This window comes from Nicrophorus vespilloides, unplaced genomic scaffold (genome assembly GCF_001412225.1).
Source record: "Nicrophorus vespilloides isolate i.1.1-1 unplaced genomic scaffold, Nicve_v1.0, whole genome shotgun sequence".
Lineage (NCBI taxonomy): Eukaryota > Metazoa > Arthropoda > Insecta > Coleoptera > Silphidae > Nicrophorus > Nicrophorus vespilloides.
Genome location: NW_017096197.1, coordinates 39,967 through 48,824, shown reverse-complemented (window position 1 = coordinate 48,824; position 8,858 = coordinate 39,967).

The following is an 8,858-nucleotide window of genomic DNA, read 5'->3' as shown; positions in this document are numbered from 1 at the left end:
TAGAACCATGCCAATCCAAATCCAACAAGATAATGCTAAACCACATTGCAGTGTTGATGAGGAAGTTGTTCGCGCTGGTAATGAAAATGATGAACTATTAGTCAACCCCGATTTCAATGTCATCGATTTGGGTTTCTTTGACGTCATTCAAACATTACAACACAAATAGTAACGACGAATTCATTGCGACCGTGTATAAAGCATGGGACAAAATAACCGCGAAAAACTGGACAGGGTTATTATAATGCAGAATGAATATAATGTGGAATTGACCCAGTTTGATAAAGGAAGCAACGATTACAAGTTTGCTGACATGAGGAAGGATAAACTGCGTTTGCAGGGAACAATGTTAGCAATTGACCGTTTATAGTTATTAATTTTTTGAATGTTACTTATAAGTGTTAATTTTCAAATGTTTTCCATTATATGTTATAAAGGGTGTCCCAAAATTAACGCAAGATTTGAATTTGCCGTAGAGTGTCAAATTGTTTTTTTTGGGTTTCCAACACTGTACTGTACTGGACACCCTTTAGTGAAAATACACGCTATATATCTCTTTGCATATTTTTTTTATGAAATTTGACCCTAATTTTGTAACGGAGAGTGTATGTAATATAAAAATTTTCAGTAACATTGTTTTGAAAATGAAGTAGTACCTAATTATTTATGTACAGTGGAACATTAGTTCTCAAATAAGACAAAAATCTAACTAAACAAAAACTATTTGTGTTTCCAAACATAATTTGCCAAGGTTATGTCCATCTACAAGTTATATCAGTGTTAGTCAATTAATTATTACCTAGCGCCCACTTTCATATACTTGTTAGTAGTAACATTTTTTAACCGCCCACCGCCAGTAACTTAACACGTCGAATACCACCAATAACTTGTAGTTTACGTTATTGTCTAGAACGCCAACTACAAGTTAAGTCGTAATTTCTTTACTTGTTACATTTATGCAGCTACAATGAAATTTGTAGTATAAATATAAATAGATACCCTCAAGAAGAACAAAAATTCAAGGTTGGCTTACATGAACAAAAAATATAGTCATATAAAATACATTTAAAATCAAGAGGCAAAAGAATATTTTTATTGTTTGTAATAATTTTTAAACCAATCTTCCATGCAAGAGTCTGGCTTCTCGTGACAGATTGGATAAAAGTATCATGGCAGTCAACGTGTTAATTTAACGTAAATGCAAAGTATTCGCAATTTTTGAGTGGTGGTTTTAGTAAAAAAAAATACGTAGTTAAATTGTACTTTGTGTATGTTTATAACACACAGTAAATTAAATTTGATGCTGCATCTCCTTCGATACAGCGCTTGCTGGTGCGGCTGCTTAAATTAACACAAAAAAGGAAAATTAAATATAAAAACTATAATAGTATAAAGTCTATTGAAATTACGTTTAATTAATTATTAATGAGATACTTAAAGCTGATGCTGCGAATCTAAATATTTCATATCAAACACACGAAACAAACCACTACCGCCCACCATAAAAGCTCTTGAATCGCCCACTAATGGGCGGATTGATTACCACTAATATGCTCCGAACAGATAAATTGAAGTTAAATTTTCGTAAATATTTTCTTCATTATTTTATATACGTGGCTTTGTGTACGAAATGAACAACTAAGAATGTTGAATTCATAACAACAAAATTTTATTTACTATCTTCAATATAGAACACTCTATAATTTATCTTATTTTTATTTATTGTATTGAGTTTTTTTTTTCAAATCAATAGTGCAAATGTTAATTATTGAACACATATATTTTAATGGTAAATTAACAGTATTAAAATTCAATATAAATTAATAAAGAAAATTTAAAGTTGAATAGTTTAAAAGTTTAATAAATTTTCATATTTTTTTGGATTTTTAAAATAAATAAAATATAACTGCGACAAAAATTAATTATTTTGTAAGTACGCAGTTATAAAGTATTTAGTAAAACCATACAATGAGTATAATAATATTTACTTACGATTTTGTTTAGTTCAGCCTGTATACAAATAAAATTAGTACAAATCCATACTTCTAAAACTCAGAGTTCTAATTGTTCTGCTGAGCAGTGCCATCTTCAGTAACACCTTATTATCTGATTTTTTCATCGAACAGTGTAAATTGCTACGTTTATCCTGTGACTTTACACCATTATTTGTTAGACGCACATTCAGGGGCAAATCGTTTAATATGTAACCGTTGTACCTTTGCATCGCCAGAACTGCATTGTGTGCATTAACGTAGCTTATAATAACTCTTCTGATTCCGTGTTCTAATTTCCAACAGATTTCCATCGATTTTATATCACCAATATTGGTGAATATATCCAAATCGCGTATGCTCATTTCAGGTGTAAAATTATCGATTATAACGAGGAAGCTCTTTTCTACATTCTTCCGACTGATATATTTCATTTTAGCAAAAAAAAGATGGTGTTTCTTGCTTGGAGCTGGAGTTCGAACTGATTAAATCTACCAATATTCTAAAATTTTATTGAAATATTTTATGTTGAAATAAAATATATTTTTTTGATTGATAGCAATTATAGCAGAATGGATATCGACTGAGGTCTTTCCAGCATGCTAAAATATATTATATTTATTAAGTGAATTTTTATTGGCCATAATAAATTATTTCTGTCTAATTCCTACTAATAAATATATTTTAATATCATTATAAACGTCGGATTTAGTCTGCCTAATATTTATTGAAACAATAAATTACAATAAATACAAATTCAATACAATAATGTAATAACAAAAATTAAATTAAACTGATGCAAAGGGCTATTGACCATATATCTTTCTGCGCAATAGTCTACCTAATATCTCAGTTTTATAGCTTAACTATAAAATTTTCTATTTTTAGTACATAAAATAAAATTTAATCAAGAAAAATTAACTCTTTTGAATATTGTGTAGACCTAAACTACAGACCTTGTCTATATGTTTTGCTGCTCAATCATGTTGTATCTGTTCTGTTGTGTTTTTATTTTATTTTGTCTCATCTTGCATTTTTATCATACTATTATTTCTATTTTTTGTATCAAACCTCTGAATGCTAAAACCCATACCTGTCTCCGCTAATATTTAAGCTATGTAAAATTTATAATATTAATAAAGTTTATTAAAACCATTAGGAGGACATTTTGCAAAAACAAAAAAAAAATCGTCTGGTACTGTGACTTTTTTGTGCACTTAGAAAATCAGAGAATATTGTCTATTTTTGCAAATTTTCCATGGAGTAAATATGATTTTATTATAGTTTTAACTAATATTAGAGAAGTTTTTAAGATTAGTTTTGTGAGATTTTATTTTCTTATTATTTAGAATTTTGTATAAAGTTAAATAAAAAGAAAATTCCAACAAGAAGAAATAAATTAAATATATATATATACTTAATATAAATACACATATAAAACTTGAAAATGTTACTAAAAAATATCTAAAATATGTGCTTTATCAATTATAAAACTGTTGCTTGTTGCGATAAAGTTTTATGTGACGAAAAACCCGAGAATTTTAAATATGGGAGATGAACTTAATGCAGACTTAATGGAAATTCAAATTATTCAATCTCCTACGAAACGGGATGAATGTAAATTATAAAAAATAATTATTTGTTGGAACTGCAATTTAGATCTTCTATATAATTCACTACTCTCCATAAAACCAACAAGTACGGAATGTGAGAGGATATTTTCCATATAAGAAAGTTTTGTTACAAAATTAAGAAATAGTATTTAAAAGTGTCTATTTAATAAATATATTTTTATTTCGTGCAATGTAAAATATAATATAGAATAAATAATTTGGTTCTAAAATAATGTATTTTTTTTATTCATAATTTTCTCGAGTATCGAGAATTCTCGGGAATGCCTTAAACAGTTGTGCCTTGTTCCGGGAATAAAAATAATATCCAGACCGAACAACCCTACGATTGAGCTAAGTCTTTCCGCCCGGTAGTAATTCATTCTATTGCATTAATTAAATAATAATTTTAGAAAATCTATAAAATAGTTCTTAAATTAAATGGTCTAAATATAATTAATTGTAAAAGTGATAGTAATTTTGCTTGTATGTTTTTTCTTATTAAATAGGTCAAATATTCTGTATTATATTTTGAGCAAATAAAATGAAACAAAATAATTTTCTAAACTAAATTAATGCATCATTTTCTTATAACTGTAATGACTGTTCATAAGTTACAATGTTGATATTAAAAAATAAATCATAAATAGGCGGAAAAAACTATTTTCCTTTGTTCCGTTTATTTGTATTTTGTTTATTTCTAACTATTATTATTTTCGTATCATTAAAATAATATCTTCGATTATTTCAACATTTAAATTTAATTATAAATTAATTTTTAACTTTATTGTTGGATTTGTTGAAATATTTTTTTTTAGATGAATTCATTTAATATAAGCAATCAACGAAATATAAGCAATAATTCCCCAACAGACACTTTTCTACGTTTTGTACTTGTTATTCAGCTCCTGACATCGACTTCCAAATCGAGCAATTTGATTGCAAAGATCCCTTAGGTATATCTCATTTAAATGCGCAGTGTTTAGTAATTGTTCTCACGTATTTTTTAAATTTTTATTTAAGTATAATTATAAGAAATAAACGAAATAGAAAACACAATTTAAACAAATAGTTTCTTAAAATTATATGTTGAGAATGCTGTCAAAGAAGGTCGTAGAAATATTCGAAGAATATATATATACCTTGAAACATGTTTGAAACTGAATCGTGGAGACCTTGTAGATGATAAATAAAACATTAAAAGACAATTATTTATATACTCTATTAATAAAAAAGATTGTATCTACCTTAGGTCTCATTTGTATAAAATGTGAAGTACTGACCTTAAGTCACCTAATTCAATGATTGTTCTGTTAGCTTCGAATTTATAAAATTATAAAAAAATCTGTGATTTGTCATAAATCTCAAATATATCTTAGTTCAACCTTCTTATAATATACATAGATATACTTTACATACCAAAAGATACATTTGCAGGAAATTAAATTAAAAAAACTCAGGAACTTATTACACAAACTAATATATAATATTTATTTAAAAACAATTACCAATTAATATAGGACTAGCCTAAATATATACATAGTAATTATATAAAATCTACACTAATAATTTAAGTTAAAATTGAAATAATATTTATTGTCCATTGTAATTAAATAATTCGCAGTATTTGAAGAATCTTTTCACAGCATTCGCGGGATTACTGAGTTGGTTCTTCAAAATCGTCATGTTTATTGCCTTTTTCAGCAGACTTTTGTTGTTGTCCTTTTTACTGATACCGTACAAACGTCTACGGAACAATTGATTCTGCACGTTATGATTTATTAAGCGGATATTAATAGGGACGCCGTTCAGTAGGTAGCCATTATACTTTTGCATCGCTGCAATTGCATTTTTTGAATTTTCATACCATATTATAACTGTTTTGAGAGATTTGTTCTCGTTTAAACTGGTTTCAATAAATTTTACATCTGCAAACTCACGAAACATGTTTAAACCTGTCATAGAAGTTTCGGAACTGAAATTGCTGAGTCTGATGCTTAATTCCATTTTCATTTGAAAGATATGAAGATGTTACTTGTTCCAAATTCGAGATTGAAGTGAATTTAAAAATATCTAGGGTCTTATTTTATACCAATGTCCATGCAAATTCTGAGAAATTTATGAAAATTTATTACATAAAGGTAGCAGCTGATAATGCAGGTAGCAGGTAATGTAAGTTAGAAAAGGAATGGTATATTTATTGACCGTCGCCCAGGGAATTTTTAATTTGCGTTTTCGTCAAAGACTTTTGCCCGAGAGAAGTTTGAATAGTAAAAAATTAAATTAGTAAGAGGTTCCGATTCGAATAGTGAGGGTAGTACATTTTATTTGTTTTTTTTTTCGGGCATTTTTTTTAATATAAATCTTTAAAAAAAATCGAGATTTCCCGCCTTGTAAATCCTCTAGTACTCATAATAATAGGATGTCGACAACAAGAGGGGGTCCGTCGAATCTATCCTTTCATTTTGATTTTAATATGTTACTTTTACCTATTTTACCTATATACTATCTAATTTATTCAGATCTCTATTTTGATGATTTTAATAGTTAATCTGTCCCGTACTGTCTACTCTGTTAATTTTAATCTGTTACTTTTATCTATTTTATCAAAACAATTTAATTTATTAATTTTAACTTACTTGTTGCTTTATTTTGCATGAGTCCTTTGTGATTGTGATAGAGGCTAATGACCTAAGCCTCATAAACAAACAAAAAAAAATAGGATGTGCGCGAATCTAGTATCTATGTTATATCTATCAATTATTAAATTGACTTTTAACATATTTTTGTCATAGAAATACACATAACTGGAAAAAATATATACTTGTAATTCATGGTGAAATACATAAGTGTTTTCGATTTTAGCTACGAGTGTAGTTGATTTTATTTGTATTTTCCCAGGAATTGTTTTGATACAAATCTTTAAATTCTTCAGGATTTCCCGCCTTGCGAACCCTCTAGTACTCATCATAATACAATGTGCGCGCACCTTGTATTAGAGGTCCGCACGTTATTTTACAAGTTACTAATAGTGTATACGTAATTATATATGTATCAACGGTTTTAAAAATAATATAAACTTCTTTCAACTTTTACAATTGAAAAATCATAAAAAAAATTAATAATAACTTTTCTGTATTCTCGCCGGAAGTCAAAAAACAAAAATAATCTTAAGAAAATAGTAACAGTTGCGTGTTTGGATACCAAGAAACTATATCTGCAAAACAAACACCGGAGGAAAGGAGTATATTTGACATTTCCATGTAATAACTTTAGATTCGAAAGGAAATCCTATTATTCCTTTTTTTCCCTTTTCGCGTTCAGTGGAACCATGTAATATCATATATGATATTTGGAGATAAATGAAATGTACGATAGAATTCCTTTCAATTTATTTGCTATATATATACTGTGTCTATATACAGGTAGACGTTTTTAGTAAATTCGCTATTTCCAAATTGGTTTAAGAATATATCCAGCCGCTACACGCGAGTTGCTGCCACCGCCGCCTCTGCCGCCTCCGGTATGGAATCGATTCCGCACGATGCAGCTTTTGACAGGGTTTCTTCTCTGTTGATCAATACCATTCCATAATAAGAATACAAACTAAATATATAAGTTCTAAAATAAATAATAACTGATAATTTCATTGAGATAAACAATTCTGTAAAATAAACAATTTCAATTATTGTTTTAACAAAACATCCCTACAAATTAGTATGAATGGATGTAGGAATAATACTGGATGAAATGAAGTATTTTTGGTCAAATAATACATATATGTAATCGTAATGAGCAGTTGTTTTGAATTGGTAGAATTTAATTACGACCATTGTTTCATATCCTTCATTTGTGAAGGGTCGAACAAAGCATCGGCCAGACGTGCACACGTAAAATGCGGGGTCCAAAACACCAACACCAAAAAAACTGTAATACTGTTATATGTGCGATGTTTTAATGTAATTAGAATAAAATGATCGAAAATGTAGAGGGTGTGCGGCTGCGCCCCGACGCCGGGCGTCGCTTTGTTATGAGAGAGAGAGTTTGGTCCAGAGATAGTGAGGCTGGGTAAGCGCCATGAGCGTCGCAGGATTCGCGACTTTATTTTCGCTAACGCTAGTTCTTAGCATCAGTGCCAGCAGTGATAAAATCCCACTAGGTAAGTTCAATGTGTAGACAAACTATTAACGTAAATGCCAGTTATCTAAATTACCAAAATACCTAAAAATATCAACTTCATATTGTAGATATAAATAAACAAAATTTGCTAATAACAACAGCAGCAAACGAAGCTATTTTATTGTAGAAACACGTTGTTATCAGTTTAAAAACGCAAGCATCACTAATGGTTAAAACATATATGTGGGCGACAAATTCCTTGGGGAATTCTAACCTCTCCCTTTACTATATAAAAAAAATATTTAATCACCTAGATCTCATTTACTCTATTCTACTAAAAACTCTAATTGCATTTAATGTAATTCCTTTACCCGGAATTATTTTTTTATAAAACATGAATTGCACAAAACAAACATATAGAAATATTCTTATGTTGTCATTTAAACAATTTTCATGAAGAATGTAATTGAATTTACATGCTTTGTTTCTTTTTAAGAAAACATAAAACGTACAAAATAAACAAATTATTGCATTTTTGTATTTGTTGGTTAGAATATTGTTCTTGTGTCATCATTTAAAATTTCCCACTAAAAAATGTTAATTTGAAACTATATAAGAAACGCAAACAAATTATTATTTCTTGTAAGTAAGAAATTTGTTCTTTAGAAATATGATTGTGTTATCATTTTTGTATACGAAACATAATAATATTATGTTTCCAGGGAGACGATGCTATAGTACATCACTGTCTCCGTATTATGAAGATATATTCGTATATCAAGGAACAATTTCGCAGATATACTGCCTAAGTTGATACCTTAAAACGTACCATAAATAACAGTTATGCTTCCCTTCTCCGTTTTCTCCAATCTTCACTTCGTTCGCGCATTCTTTCTATTTTTTTTTTCTACTTGCATAGAAAAGTGAACTACTTTTCTCGTGAGAAAGAAGAGTAGATCGTACACTTTCATTCTATTCCATCTGAAATCCGTGGAAGAAGTATTGGCCATTCCACGGACAGCTCCATCGAATACCTTTCTTCTTAATTCTCAGCCATACGGATTACTCTTTTTTGCCAATTTATCAATGATTTTTGTAAATATTTTAGATCATGAACGATTAGTAAAATAGGTATTGA